The 16,255-nt window shown below is 49.0% G+C and overlaps 1 protein-coding gene across 1 annotated transcript in view; it reads left to right on the top strand.

The window, feature by feature from the left end:
* Nucleotides 1-16,255, top strand: part of PLEKHB2 (pleckstrin homology domain containing B2) — a 472,273-nt gene that overhangs the window by 84,138 nt on the left and 371,880 nt on the right. The window lies entirely within an intron of this gene.

Raw genomic sequence — 16,255 nt, 5'->3', positions numbered from 1 at the left:
AGAAAACAAACTCCCCGTTGTATCTACTGCAACATGCTGGCTGAACCACAACACGTGCTCTTGTTGTTTTCTTTTCAAGAGGGGAGGAGGAAAAGTCCCATAACCTTTCCCTGCACCAGACACACAAACACAGCTTTTACTTCTCCTCCTTCCTTTGTTGTGACAGAAAAAAAAAAAGACCATAAAGTTGCTGGTTTTAAAGAGATGGTCCAGATTTACAACAGAGAGTGCAGATCTGAATGCCTTTAAGATGAAGTCTTTAAGGACATTAACTGGGAAACAAGAAATCAAAGCGACCAAGGGGACTGACATAGTAAGGAGTTCATTGCATTGTAGAAGCTGTTTATTCTAACGTTAGACACTAGTTAGATTAGAACAAACAAACTCTGAATACCAAAATTCAGCAGTAACTGAGTTAATGACACACAGAAAAAGCCCTCAAAAGTCACACAGCAAAACCAGGAACTGATTTGGAAGTGAGACTCATTATTATTATGTAAAACCACACAAAAACAGGCAGCAAAAAGAACAGCTCTGAGCACAAACCCGTAGGTGACTTCTCTGCAAGTGGAAAGGTCGTGCCCCCACCGGAGAGCCCTGCGTGCTGTCCCTGTGCTGTGCAGAGGGGACATCACTGTCAGCTTTACACGCACTCAGGAAAGGCAGAACACAGACCTCATAGGTCAGGCTGGTGTCCCGACCCCGGGATACTGCCTTTGCCTAAAGGAATGGGGTTCTGGGCATGTCGCCATGTGGGAGCCTCCCCAAGGGTCCTATTCCTACAGCTTTATCCCAAAGCATTCCCAACATGCTGCTGCCCCTTTCTGCTATATAAGGGAACAACGCATCATCCGAACTAAACAGCACCCCCCAAGCCAAACCAGCGACCTCGACCAGCTCGGAGGGGACTGCCCGCCCCGTTGCCGCTCCGCGAATGGCGGGGCTGGAAGCGGCCGCACCGGCGGGTGGCGGCTCCCAGCTGCGGGAAACACCGTGCACAACGAACACACCGACAGCCCCGCGGGCACCGGCGAGGCCGGGCTGCACCCCGTGCTGCAGCGCGCCACCCTCACAGCCACCGCAGGGACGAACCCGGACGCTCCGCACGCACGGGACAGAAGCCGGAGGCCGCAACAGGACAAGACCCAGATTCGAACCCGCCACAGCGCAACAACACCCCGTCTCCCGAGGGTGCCCCCCCCTCGGTTACAAAGCACACATGCGCAATGCCAACAGCTCCAGGGCCGGTACCGCTGCACGCACGCGCGCCCTCCAGCTCACCTTCACCCCGAGCCGCCCTAGCGACAGCCGCTCTCCCATCCCCGCCCTGCCCAATCCCCGGGCGGTGCCGAGCCGTGGCCCCGCCTCCCCACACCGCCCTGACCAATCCGCACCCGCAGGGCCCCCAACGCCGCCGTCCGGAGAGGAGGGGGGGGACGGCGAAGGGGCGCGGGGTAGCGCCGCGTTACGAAACCGCCGCGGGACAAGAGGCGGGGGGGGGCACCGCCACCGGCAGCAGCACCCCCCAGCCACGCTCGGCCCTGATCGGCCGGACGCGCCGCGCTGCGCCCCGCTGCCCGCACGCAGTGGGGGACGCACAGAATCAGCCGACAGGTCCCGGGCATCGGCGCTACCAACCGCCCTTCCCCGCCGCGGCAGGGGCCGCCCCGCGCTGTCCGGTAGGGACGCGCCGTCCCCACCGCTGCGGGTAACGGTCCCAGCCGGCTCCGCAACACGCGCGCCTCGGCGGAGCCCCGCGCCCCTCCCCGCGGTGCTGCTGCCCCAGCCCCGCACTCACAGCCGGGAACGGGCTCCGCCACGCTGCGCCCGCAGCAGCCTCCGCCCGGGGGTCGGGGCAGGTCGGGTCGGTGGGAGAGAAGAGGGAAGCGGAGCGGTGCGATCCGGTGCGGTGCGCTCGGGCCTCTCCGCGCGGCCGGTCGCGCTGCCAGCGCTGCTCAAAACAAAGGGGCCGGCGGGGCATGTGACCGCCGAGCCACAGCACATGATGTCACGGCGGCTCCGCGCGGCGCTGGGAGCTGTAGTCCCGCCCGGGGCGGCCCGGAACCGGGCAGGCACGGCGAGGACACCCGGCGCTCCCCAGCGTGCGCTCAGCAGGGCTTAGCGTGAGAAGGCGGCCGTGCGCTGCGGTGGCACCTATACCGGTAACACCCCCCACCTTGGTGCGCCCAGCCGAGCACCCCCGCAAGAGCCGTGCCCCACAGTAAATAAAGCGTCGTGTCGCTGTGTCAGTTCATGTGTTCAGTCTATGACCGGAACTAGGCAACTATTGCACACAAAAACACCGTTCTCAAGAGCATCTTTCTCTACCTTCACCACGGCTTCCCCTGATTCGTATCGAGCTCCCAACCAACAAACCTTTGCCAGCTCCTGTTCAGCAGCAGCACAAAGCGGGGCTCTCCCGTCCCTGCCAAGCACAGGCAGCCAAGGTTAGCTCCGGCCGGGGTGCACAGGGTGCTGCTGTCGCGGCCGTCGGTCGCAGCGGTGGCAGCCGGTCAACTGCGCATGGAAAAGCAAGTCCCTGTTGTCATCGCGGTGCAATCTGAAGAGCAGGTCTGAGCCTGTCCCGGAGCTCAGATTCACTTCATACCCAAAGCACTTGGACGCCGGCCCGCGCTCCGGCACAGGCTGGTGCAACATGCCTGGAGTATGGAAATTTATTTCTGCTCTGCCCTTTAGCACGAGCAAACTCGCGAGTCCGCAATGCGGGGCAGCACCGCGAGCGCAGGGACGTGCCTGCTTGAATTAACTTCATTACCGGGTGCTAAATGAGGCCTTGTTCAATGTCGTGGAGCTGGCATAGGCAGGTAACCGGCACTGTTCTCCTTCCTAGAAGGCTGACTCTCCCTCCTGCGCCTTACTGCTGAGGGAAAGGAGGAACCACCAATTCCTTATTATCCACCACCTCCTTTGCTCTCCTAAGTCTTAAATATCAATCCCAGGCATAATATATTCTCACTTTTTAGATGTGCCATCACTGGAGACATCCAAGGGCAGGCTGGATGTGGTTCTGAGCAACCTGGTCTAGTTGAAGATGTCCCAGCTCATTGCAGGGGGTTGAAACTCGATGAACTCTGAAAGTTCCTTCCAACCCAAACTGTTCCATGATTCCATTAACCTACACAGTGTTCTGGCCTCAGGATATTCCTCCTTTTGCCTCCTTAGGCCCTCCCTGGGAAGCGTGCGCAGCCTTGTGCTCTGTGCAGTAGCTGATAGCGCTCTTTACTTGGTGTAGTAGTATATCAAGAATCATAGAATCAGCTAGGTTGGAAAAGGCCTTTAAGCTCATCCAGTCCAACCATGCACCAGAACTGCCAAGGCCACAGCTAACCCATGTCACTGAGGGCCTTATGTACACAGTTTGTGAGCACTTCCAGAGGTGCTCAGGACTCCGGGATTGATCCTTTCTGGAGTCTCAGATTTTCCTAGTCTAAACCAGCTCTGCCTTTCCCTGGGGTCAGGCAAATTGCAGCTTCACAAAACAGTCAGAATTAGCAATTAAAAGGCAAAGTTTCTGGAAACAGACTGGAAATGTCTATTGATTTTGGAATGGAAATTATTTCCACAAAGATCTTAAACAACTGGAACCTTCAACCACTCTCCTGTCAAGCAAAAACTCAGAACTTCACAGATTTACTTAGAGGTGACACCATTCAGTCCATTTTTCATCCTCTGCCTGGGAAAGCAAGAAGGACCCCAAACGACATCAACAGCAAAGAGAAACCCTTCACCTTGTGTGGTGCAGCTGTGCTGCGATAACTCACTATAAAACTGATTAATAACCAGAAGTCTTGATTGTTACAAAGACATTAGATCTGATCAGTATATGGCCTGAGAAAAACGTCGTGCTTAAAATAGACCTCTTACCTGATACATCTTCTTGTCTGCCCTGGTCCTTTGAGCCTGTAACCCTTGGGGTCAATATGACTACAGATTTCACTTCAGAAAACATAAGGGATTCAAGGAGTGAGTCTTGGAAAGGGAGAATGTGAGAACAGGGGCAGGATACCTCTGAAGTAGGCTTGAAGGAGCTACCTGAAGGGACCATGTTTACCCCAATAAAAACTGCACGTGGCAAAAATGCCTCTTGTGAAGAGGGCAAATGGAGTGTTTAAAAGGAAAACACTCATTAGAAATGCTCATTGAGCAATCAATTGTTTCATAAGGTGCACATGTACGCGTGCAGTCACAGCCAGGCACTTCCAGTTCCGAAAGCCAACGTCACCGAGGATGTCTGAAATTAGGGATACTTGAGGAGCTACTACATCCTCCTGGTGTTCATTCCTCTGCTGGCAGGGGGATTGGCTGTTGGTTCTCAAGCTGCACCAAGCATTTCTCCCAAAATAAGCAGTTGTGTGCTGCGCAAGAAGCTGAAGCCGATTATTAAAGATTACTCATTTCCATAAAGCTTCATTAATGCTTTTTTAACAATGTAAAGCACTTGTAAAGCATTTAGGCCAATGTTTTCTGAAGAGGTCAGTGGTTCTGGAGGGTTTGGAACCATCTCCGGGGCACTGGAAAGGCTAAAACCTAAAATTAGCAGCCTGCGTGAAGACGTTGGCATGCACCGACCAGTGCCGGTGCGTGTGCTTCTGGTGATGCTGGGTTTGAGCACCATGTCGGGTGCTTCTCAGCAGTGGTGCAGTGTGCACCTGAACAGGGCACTGCGTCCCTCCAGAGACACACATCCGCTGTTTTGGGAAGCCATGTGCCAATGTGCTTTGGGGAGTTCTGCAGCGTTGTAGCCCCTTACTGGGCTTTAATGAAACTCAAATGGGTTTCAAGTAGTTCACACACACAGGAAACAAAGCAAGTCCATGATTTCGTTTGGTAGCTATTACACCTACCCTAACCAGTCCAGGGAAGGGCTCAGAGCTGAAGGAATAGCTGTAGGTGAGCTGCAGAACCGAGAGCAGGAAACTGAAGAAGAATACAAAGGGAGAGGATGGCCTAAGCACCACATCCCTTACCCTGGTGGCTGATCAGAGAGAGCAGCATTAAACAGTGAGCAGCATCAGAAATCCCGAATGGAACATGGGGATTGTATTGCTGGATAAAAGAGGGAATTTAGACACATGAGTTAAGGCAAGGACGAGTGGAGGCTAATGGCTGACAATGAATAAGCAACATAAGGAACATCATGAAAAGCTGTGCAAGGAATGGAGCAGAGATGAAACAAATCCTCGGCACAAGGAGGGAGAACATCTTGTGAAGCTGCTAGCAAAAGTGTTCATGGTGAGAAAGCTTCAGAAAGAAAGAGGTGTTGTTGAGTGATAACACATAATCAGAATCATAGAATAGTCCTGGTTGGAAGGGACCTTAAAGCTCACACAGTTCCACCCCCTGCCATAATCAGGAACACCTTCCACTAGAGCAGGTTGCTCCAAGCCCCGTCCTAATGCAAGCAGGCACAGAACGTAGTGACAGAAGCTGTTCAGCAGGATTACAAAGAACAGTCAGTACTGAGCAAAAGGAGAGGTGAAATTTGTGAGGAAGAGCAGAAAAGCGAGTTGAGGAATTTGCTTTTTGAGTATGCCAGGAAAATGCTGAGGTACAGTAAGTGAAGAGGTCTATGGAAACAGCATTAAAAAGGAGAGGCTGGATTTAGGTGAGGATGAAAGTAGAGCAAAGCCTTTTCATGTGATGAAAGACCTCTCAAAGGAATACTAAGAACACATCCAAACTTGCTAAAACCCAAACAGACTTTCACCATCATCCTGCCAAAAGCCCTGTGGGTCACCTTGATTTCAGCTGCTCTGCTGGGATAATCAGCAGGTACAAGCATTTAGGGTTGAGGCACTTTTCCAAGGCTGGAATCTTTCAGCCTCTCCTCTTCCCATCACCTGTTTGAAATGGGAACCACACCAGGAAATGTCATCTGCAACACAGATTGCTGCGCTGGCACTTGCATAGCAAAGGGACCTGGCAAACCAGTACTCCCTCCTCCATGCCCACTGCTTCCTGGCCGGACTGTTTAGATCCTCTTTCCTGTAGCCCACATGCTGCACGTCCTAACCCTTTGCTCAGGCCAGCAGCGGGTGCCTGTCTGCAGCAGTGAAGCAGCAAGAATGAGTGCAGCCCTTGCCATGGGCAATGAAATGGGGTACCCTATGTAACCAATTGCTACACTAATCCTGCATGCCCAGTTCACAGGCTGGGTGCTGTGCCACCTGCATGCTCCCTGCTCACTCCTGCTCCACTGGAAGACGCTGGGATAACAGCATGAACTCCACAGATGCACAGAAGCCACCTGGCAAACACCAGTGACCTGTTTGCTAATTCAGCCCTGCAATCATCATTGCAGATCCTCCTGTACACCACAGTCCTTGCTTGCCCAGCCCATGTTCCTAGCCCATGCAAATCCCACTCATCCCAGTACCCATTCACCACTGTTAGTTCCTCAAAACAAGGCCCATGCCAATAGTGCTCCTGTGCAGAAAGCATGTGTTCAATTTTTCCACCCAGTTATCTCCCATCTCCCAAGCATGGGAGACGACTCTGGGAGTGTAATTGCAGAGCTGAGAGGAATGAATATTGCATCACTGCTGCTATAAACACTGAACTGTTTCTTTTTTCACAGCACTCAGAGTATGGAGACACCATGAAAACAATGCCTAAACATTGGGACAGGGGACATAGAGATGAAGCCTGGTGTTTGTCTGATTCTTCTATCCCTGGCAGTGTTCAAGGCCAGGTTGGACAGGGCTTGGAGCAACCTGCTCTAGTGGAAGGTGTCCCTGGCCGTGGCAGGGGTTGGAACTGGATGAGCTTTAAGGTCCCTTCCAACCCAAACCAGTGTGGGATTCTATGATTCTCTGTGGGGAGAAATAAGAAATGAAGAACTGAAAGTTGTTTGAGCTCTTGGCCAGAGGCAAAGCCTTGAAGGGAGCTGTTCTTGCAGAATGGCAGGCGAGCACACGTGCAATCAGTAACCGAGCAGAAGAGCAAGGCAGGTACCTGTAAAAACAGCTCCCTGAGCCTACATGGTGTTATCACCCTGTTCCCACACAGCTCCGTAACCTCAAGCCCAACCACAGCCCCACCACTGCTCGCATTAAGTGCTCTCTCACAACAGTGTGTTTTCACACATCCCTACACCAAAGGCCTTCCCTCAGTGCCTCGCTGCTGCAGAGCTCCAGCTCTGCCCTTCAGCCACACTTAATAGCTCTTTCCTCAGTTTGCCAATGCAGGACCAATTAAAAGGCAGGAGCATTCCACCTCTTCATCTCCGAGACCTTCAGGCATTTCACAAGCTAAATAAATCCTTTCTCCGACCCAAGGGACTCTCTCCCAGTGCAGCCGAGAACAAGGCAGGTTTCAGACAAACGCTATTTTGAACTGGCATGTGCATGTCACACTCCCAGTTTGGGGAATCTCAAGACTTGCAAAGCTGCAGTGACCTCCAGGATTGCAGATCCATGCCACCAGCTACTTCTGGTGCAGTACACACCCCTATGGCAACAGGCTGAGGAATGGTTGCCCAGAGAAACTGTGGCTGCCCCCTCCCTGGCAGTGTTCAACGCCAGGTTGCATGGGGCTTGGAGCAACCTGCTCTAGTGGAAGGTGTCCCTGCCCATGGCAGGGGGTTGGAACTGGATGAGCTTTAAGGTCCCTTCCAACCCAAACCAGTCTGGGATTCCATGACGAGTATCCTTGCTATCCCTAGTAGAAACTGTGGGACAGCAAGCTTCCAGCTGCAGGAATGCCATCCTGCGTGCCAAGGAGATCTTCACACTCGTTTCCCGCCTTTGAGGTGATGCTTGACCAAATCTTTAGATGACTTTTACCATTGTGATTTTGGCTACCTCTTCCCTTTGGTCATCAGCAAAGCTTCATCAGGTAAAGTTAATCCAGGAGGAGTTCCATGGTTTCTTCCTCCTCTGCTGCTTGAACCAGGTATGTTAAATGTCACGGCTCCAGCACCCTAAGACACATGCAGGTGCTCCTCCACTACCAGCACCGCGGTGCAAAGCAGTTTCTCTCCAAAGCAGGACCTAGCTTACAAAGGATGGAGAAATCATGGGAGGCCATAAGGACTGTTTGCAGAAAAGCTTCCTGCTATCCAGAAAGCACTGATGAGACTCAGCAGCCCATCATTCCCAGCCTGAATGCTGCTGCCTTGTCCAAAAGTGGTCACTGCCTTGGGCATGGAGAGTCGGGGAGGGAACTGGAGGCAGCTGCTGTGCCAATACAGCTGCTCTGGAGGGGCTCCCAAAACCCCATCTCAGACCAACAAGCCGGACACCCTGTCCGTTGTAAACAGCTTTTGAGCACCTGCTGTGAGGTCTAAAATGGGAATGTTTCTGGGCCTGAAATACCCCTATGGAAAAGAGTTGCATGCTTCTCTAAGGAAAGGTCTTGGCTCTATTGAAATGCTAAACCAGACTAAAGCAACTTAAGATCCCTGGTACCAGACAGATATTTGTCATAGGAGTCCAGGAAAAGAAAGCAGTACTAAAGTAATCCCAGGAAAACACATTTAATGGAGGTTTGCAGGTTCCAGGGCAGTAGGTAAATCAACACATTGCCAAGAAAGCAATGTGAAATCTGCAGCTTACTTTTTGATCCTCAGCCTTCCCTATAGTATCATAACCTGTATCATTAGACAGAAATGACTGTAAAACTGGTTAGCTTCTGATAACAAACTTATAGCTTTGTCCTGCCATAGCTGGTTATTAGACTTCCCTGGCATCCATCAATATGGTACCAAACCTTGAACTAAAAATGGAAGATGTATTACATATAGTATAATAGGCTTTCTTGGCTGTTTTCATTAACATTTTTATGCATAGAAACCATTATTTTGTATTCTTAAAAGGGGAAGAGAACTGAAATGAGGAACAGGTTGTTACTGTAGGCAGGAAACAATAAAAAGGCAAATACAGGTCTCATTTCTTTAGATTTTTGCTATATTTATATTAGTCCCATTTTTTCCCCTTAAAATGAAATACACCTAATAGTGCCCCTCTCTTTTTCTAACACATGAACATACTAACACGAGTACGACATTCTGAAGCTCTTCTGTCTTTCTTCAGGGAAGTCACGGAAATTACACCGGAATATTAAAATTCCCCCTTTGTCTTTTTCATGGGAAAATTGGTATCAATTGACAGAAGAAATAACATATCATTTCCAAAGATCAAACTCTAACATAAGAAGTGACGAACTCTTAAGTTACCTGCTTTCTCACGTCTTAGGACGCCTTTGGTCCCCTCTTTCTCCAGTGTCACACTCCAACGTTCCACACATGGTCAGATGCACCTCACTGGTTACACTGGGTAACCCTTAAGGCAGCCGTGCGGCTGGGCTCCACCTCCTGGCACTGGTACCAGCCAGCACACGTATCTGTCACCCTTTCCAAACTCAGAGCGTTGTGGCGTTCCCGAGCTCCTGGCCTGACCTGGTGCAGCTGTCCCAATGCCCTACATTCCAGACAGCTTCCCTGACTGACTGCACAGCCCTGGACCTGACAGTTACCAAGGAGCTTTCACAGCACCTCCTGCCAGCACCAAGCTCTGCCTCAGCCACGCTTTATCCTCTCGGGGTATGTCAGTATTGAGAGTGAGCCTTTCCCTGCATGCTGCTCTCCTTGGGAAACCACCGCATGGCAGAGCCAGGGCTGGCTCCACATACTCCAGATCTGCGCTGCCTCCTGGCAAGCGAAGCTAAAGTGGATTTGAGCAGGTCTTGGTGCACCCACCTGAGGAGCCTTTGGGCACACCCGGGCACCCACCTGCAGTGTGGTCAGTGGGAGACCACAGGGACACCAGCATGGATGCTCCCCAGGAGCCTGGGCAGAGCAGATCCTGGCACATGGATCCTTATGGAGTGTGGTGCTGCCTGGCCTACATCCCATGGGAAAAGGAGGGCTTACCTCCAAAATGATAATAAGCTTTCCTGGCCACAGCTGCTAGGAACCTGCTGTCTCCATAGACATAAAGCTATGTCTGTGTTAGGCTAAGAGTCCTCTGATCAGCTTAAAAACCCAACTAGCAAAGGCACAGGCTCCCAACAGCAGAACTCCTTCAGGTTTGGTACACAGGCAGTTAAAGCACACTCAGATAATTTCCTTTCCTCATGAGGAAATACTACAAGTTCTTCAGCACTTCCTCTTTTTCTGTTTTAAATCATTGCACTTCACACAATACCTTTATTTGCATAAGGCTATTAACAACTCGCCGACACCGTTCCCAACTTTAGGTCATTCATGATTCAGTGATGTAAAATGCAATGACAGTTTTTACTACTGGCAATAATGGGCAAAATGTACATTTCTGCAGCAGAATCTCTGCTCAGATAGGTATCTCCCCACCTGCTCAGCTACTTTGCTAACAATCTGTTCCATCTAAATCCTCCATGGGCTGCAGGTAGCTGGAAGCTGTGGATTTGGGCTCATTCATGTTCCTGGCTCACACTGTACAGAGTTAAGGTTAAAGACTCTTCCTATCTAACTTCTGTCCAACGGCCTAAAGACCAGTTTCACGTAGGTTTAGACTCCTTGCAAAAGAAGCAATGAAGACACCCTGCAGAAGCTCTATATTTTAAATACACTGTATTTTATACTTAGCTGTATGTTAAAACTTGCTGAGACTTCAGCTGCTGTAACCATGAGGTGGAACCAGCTGAGCACAGTAATCCATTTTCTCAAGCTAACGTTCAGGTTCATCAGACATCCGTCATTCTTCTCACCATCAAACTGAGTTATGCATTTATCTATTGAAAACGTACACATTTCTGCTGCATTTCTGCTGTATTTCTCATGCACACTTACTGAAAACATACACTACTGCTTCTACCCGGTTTGCCTCTTTCCCCCAGACCAAGCAAGGCTGAGCTTTCAGTCGGCTGTCAGGGGGAGCTGACTGGTTCCATGCTGTCAGAAAGGGATACACACGCATTAATTCCATCCATTTGGGGTTTTCCAGTGAAAAACTCGTGCTCCACGAGCAGCAATATTTGCCAACAGCATCCTTGTTTTTCAGATATTAGACAAGGTGGTAAATGACCCCACATCAGCCAGCAGCAGGAACCATCTCACACGGTGGTCAACAGAAATGACTGGTGCTGTGCATGCACCACACACGTTAGCTCCCTCTTGTTAAGTGTTCTGTACCCTTCCTCTGTTACACTAAAACCTCGTTTAGCTTCAGCCTGGTTAGACAGGGCTTCACTTGAACATTTTCTTTTGCTGTGGGTCCAGTGAGGGCTTCTAGTCTGATAGACTTAATCCTGAAGAGAATGGAACAAAGGAACTGGGAAACTAGTCAGCAAATGGTGTGGATACAGAGTGCACGGATGATTGCATTGGCTTTTCCTCTTCTGACATTCCCAAGTGATAGGTGGAGCGTCTTTACAACCTGATAAGGAAATCTGTGTTGTAAACTAGCAAATGCCCATCACAAGGAACATAAGGAGCACACTGATCCTGGCGTCAGCATTTCTAAGCTTTGGGGAGTCCAAAAACCAAAGCAAAATTCAGTCACAGCTCTGAGCGTCACTCTGAGTGTGAACTCATCCATCAGGTATGTGCACAGAACTGGCAGAGATCAACAGGCCTCAATGAAAAGTACAAGTCAGCATTGCCTTACATTTAGTAAGATCTGAGACGAGATTTATTTCTCATGGTTTGGTGTCACTCTCCCAGCATTTCACAGGGATGCTACCCATAAGAATAAACTCAAGAACGGAAGTTTCGGTCCAACCAGTGTCCCTACCCCTCACTAGCATCAAGCATGCACTAAAGCACAGAACTCCACCTAATTCACTATAAAGGGCAGTCTTCTTCATTTCCCAGCTCTTGCCGAGCAGAACGCTCTCCTTCATTTCAGGAGCTACCGTGGTGGTTCATGTTTTATCAAACCTTGCAACAAGTGCCTGAACTATAGCGCTGATATCTCTTACCAAGCCTGTGTTTCTTACCTTGGTATGCTGCACACCAGAGCCTGCCTGCAGCAGAAGATGGAAGTGCACAAAGAATGCAAGATCAAAATATCACTGAGGACAACAGGCTTTACTTCTTCTAGCATGGGCCTGGCTTTTTGTGTCCACTTACGGAGATCAAAGGTATAATTTACTTAGAGGAAGAATTATTTGTGCATAAACAGCCATTAACTAATAATACAGAGAAGATGCTTTTAAATTCAAATGGGTGGCACAGCAGCCAGTGCTAGACAAGTGACCCAAGCATCTTGTTACTTACATAAACTGAAGCAGGAGGGAGTCTGATGCTGATGACAAAACCCCTTTGTGAGTAACACTGGCAAAATCTCTTGGAGAGCAATTCAGGACTAAGTTACAAGAAAATGGGGCACTTCTCTCCTAGGAGATTTCCTGTTTGTGTACATCAGGGAAAGGAAATAACTGCTGCTGTTTTGTTTCAAAAGCTGACCATCTTGAGGAGGTAAAAGGGGAAGTGCTTGTCTGATCTCAAGAAGTAAACTGTCAGGACAAAACTGTAGTAGTGTAAGATGCGGATGGAGAAGGAAAGACTGTTCTGAACAGGGAACAGAGCTCATCAACTACCATGGCCTCCACCTACCACACTTCTCAGGGGTCTTACTTTCAGCCCCATCCCTAGGGTTCAGTCTTTCCAGTTTCATTTGAGTGCATCTCGTCTTGGGCTGTAAGGTCTTAAAATACAGCGCTAAAGGATGTCTCAACTTGTTCTGCCTGCAGCTTTGGGAGTGACCCTACTGCACCCCCAGACTGCAATTCAGCCTCTTCAAATAGAATAAACACTTATTTAAATAGTAGTCTTCTTCCACCACTCCCTCAAAAGCCTATGAGCAGGGGATCAAAGATTTCTCAAGCTTAACTGGCCCATTCACATGTCAAGCTTAAAGCTCACTGACCTCTACAGCCAGTAACACACATGGGAGTAATAGCATTAGGATAACAACCGGACTTTGAATACTGAACCCAAATAATCTGTCATTTACAGTTTGGTCAGCTGGGACCTCTCTTTTATATAAGGTGAAAGCACAGTCTGGAGTCACCCATCTCGATTGTTAGCATGCCTGCCTATCCCACTACCCCTATAAAACAATACACGGAAGCAGCAGTTATTCCAGAAATACCCCAGTGACTTGAAATACAAGTAAAAACAGTCTGGGAGCAGAAGTGGGGAAGACAATAAATGCAGCACTAGCAGAGTGATCATGGTTGCTTGCTGACTTTGAACAACTGCAGCCACCCAAAGGGAGGGATATGAGAAGACTCAAGGAGTAGGTTTTGAAACGGAAGGTGGTGCTGGTTCAGAAGAGGGAGCACAACTGGGATGAAACAAAGATGCCAATGTAGTTCATTGAAAATCTGATCCACAAATTCTGGATGTATTTTCAAAAACAAAAATCACACTTGTTTCCCCACAGCTAAAATGAGAATACGCTATTTTGAGCTAGTGTACTGAAAACACAGACGAAAATCCAGCAGCTTTCCAGGGTTGGCAAGATTACCTTGGGTCTAAGCTATCTTACTTTGCACGATGCTAGAAAATAGCTCATGGTTAGATGAGTCCATGTGTTCAGGTGTCCCCATTTCTATTCCCATCTCTGCTTCCCTAACTGTCTCCATCTTTGCTTCCACAAAAAGGAACCACCTCTGAATTAAGCAGTTGGCTGTGTGCCCCCCAGCAGAGTCCCCTGCATTGTAGGACTTTTTCTGCAGCATTTATTGGGTTGCACAGTGGAAGTGACTGCAGTGTTGGGACTTCAGACAGACCAAAGAATCTTTCCAAGACTCCCACTGTTGTGTCCTCCTCCTGTTGGAATCTACCACTTTTAAGCAGGCCACAAAAGAATGCTCCCTTCCATCACTGCCTTGAAGTATGCTGAGGTTTGAAATGTAGCTGTCAACTTGTTGCTGGGTGGTTATCAGCTTTGCAAGTTATCTGCTTGCCCCTAGGTAGCTCTGGTGATGATTTTTGCAGCACTGAGGGTAGTATAAGGTGGAATGGCCAACAGCAGCTGCTTGGTCATGGATCACACGTACCTGGTCGCAAAATGGACATGGTCTGGAATGAGAGGAAGAAGACAGCAAGGATGCACTCTGTGGGAGATCTGCAGTGACAGGACACTCACAGGAGTTTCCTTCCAGGTCAGAAATATGGAAGTCATTGCCACCTGCAAGTTCAGCAACTTACTTCAGTAAGTTTCCAGATCCCAATGTGATGCCAGGCTGGCTCAGCACCTTCTTTCTCAGTCTGGAAACCCTCCTTCCTTGAGGCAGCCATATGCTCCCATGTTTCTTTGCTGGTCCCTCTCAGACTCACTCGGTTCATAAGGACTTTGTTAGCTAAAGTACGAGGACTGTGGGAAGCAAAACCAGTGACAAAACTGTCAGAAATAGGTTTCTATGTCTCTGCCTTTGTTTTAAGAATACCTCAGGTCCTTGCTCTTGCTCCAGTGTTGGTGGGTGTCCCATTTGTGATGTCTTCTAGCCCTCCTTTTAATCATGGCCCTATTTCCATGACTATTCCAAGGGACTGCCTGAATCTTTCACTATCTGAGATGAGAACCAGGACCCCTGGCCAGCCTGGGCATGGTCAAGCTTTATGGTACTGAAATGCCACAGTGATGAAATGCTGGTTCCAGGAACAGGCAGTTGAAATTGGCCTGGTGTTTGCTACAGATCAACATTTAAGCGGGGAGCATGATCAACGGATGCAGCGGTAACAAGGTCAGGGCAGGATGCAAAGAAGTTTCCGAACTCGGCTCACCAAACATCAACAAAACAAAGACACATATGTACCAGCAGTAGTCCGTGATGTTACACAGCTATGTAAAATTACTATGTCACAGAAGTGGTGTATATACATTATATAGCCCATAATTCCAGCCAGTTATCTCAAGCTTTTACAGAATCAACATTAGATCAATGCAGTATGTATACGCTAAAGACAAGAGATGAACACGTCATCAACAGACAAGCCATCAGCTCTTACCAGATTGAGTGGTTCATTTCTATAATGAAAACATTAGGAGTGCAGCCAGGACAAGTTTCTAAAGGCCAAAAAGAAGAATGTATTTGGAAGCTGCTCCCATGAAATAACAAGCTGGATTCACCCCAGAGCTGGATAACATTGCTGCTGCAGTCTTGGGTGATGGAGCAGTTCAAACAAGCAGCTTCCTGATACTGGGTTTGTTCCCTTATACTTGCAAAGACCCAATATTCACCTCAGCACTGGCCTGGTGCTTGCCTGGATAATGAAAACATCTACTACATTTGGGGATTCAACCCTGAGCAAGTCATTCTGTAAACACTAAGCAGCCCGATAAAAACAGACCAACAAAAGAAGAAAGGAGGAGAGGTGCTTGGCAGGAAAAGGGTTAAAACCACATCATATGGATTGGCAACTGCACAGAAGGAGACAGACTGCAGATAGTGATCACTGCTACTACTAGTCAACACTTGCTTGAGCTACTGAGGTCCTTTCTACAGTGCAGTTAATGGGTAGCAGGCTGACAATACCACAGCTACCAACCGACCTAGTTACTGCAGGGCTTCCGTTCCCAGCACTCCCAGCCAGTATAATCTTACTTCAGCTTTTACAACTATTAATGCTTTGTTTAAAACTGCAGTAACTGCAATCAAGTGGTCACTGCTGTATCTCAGCTTTCACTTAAACAGACAAAGCAAATATGAAGCTTCTCACCACCAGAGAAAAGCCTGATAAGATGAATTCCCCAAGGTCAAAAGTCGTAACAATATAAACAAAGAGAACCTGACCCAAGATAAGGTTAAAATATTGTGATTTTAAAAGAACACCTGATATTTTTGAGGGGGTTCCTTCATTTTCTGATGGCATTCCTGGAGGAGTACTTGGTGGAAAGGTGGGACTGGCTTTCAAAAAGGAAGCATTCATTACCAGAAGTTAGCACAAAAGGCAGCAGGAACACATTTGCATCAGCTGGGAAAGGAAGAAGCCAAACTGCTGAACAGACTACACAAATTGAGGAAAAACCCACTACAAGGAGGTGGAGGAAAGCGGGAGGAGGAATTTTTGCTTTCCTTCCCCTTGATCATCCTATCCTATACAAAACCCCTCTAAACCTGGCTCTCTCTGAGTGCTGCTTTCACCTCCCTTCTGTAAGGCAAGTTTCCCATAACACTGAATTCAGCTACACAAGCTGGAGACAAAAGCAAACCAAACACACAACAAACCCATGAGGACTGGTCAAATGAGGATTCCAAGAAGTATCACAAAGGCAAGGTTGGTTAGCACTCAAGCTACCAAGGT

The sequence above is a fragment of the Neopsephotus bourkii genome, unplaced genomic scaffold (genome assembly GCF_033783945.1).
Source record: "Neopsephotus bourkii isolate Nb327-2 ecotype Australia unplaced genomic scaffold, CSIRO-AGI_Nbou_v1 NB_1768, whole genome shotgun sequence".
In the NCBI taxonomy this organism is placed as follows: Eukaryota; Metazoa; Chordata; class Aves; order Psittaciformes; family Psittacidae; genus Neopsephotus; species Neopsephotus bourkii.
This window is presented reverse-complemented; position numbering and strand designations above follow the sequence as displayed.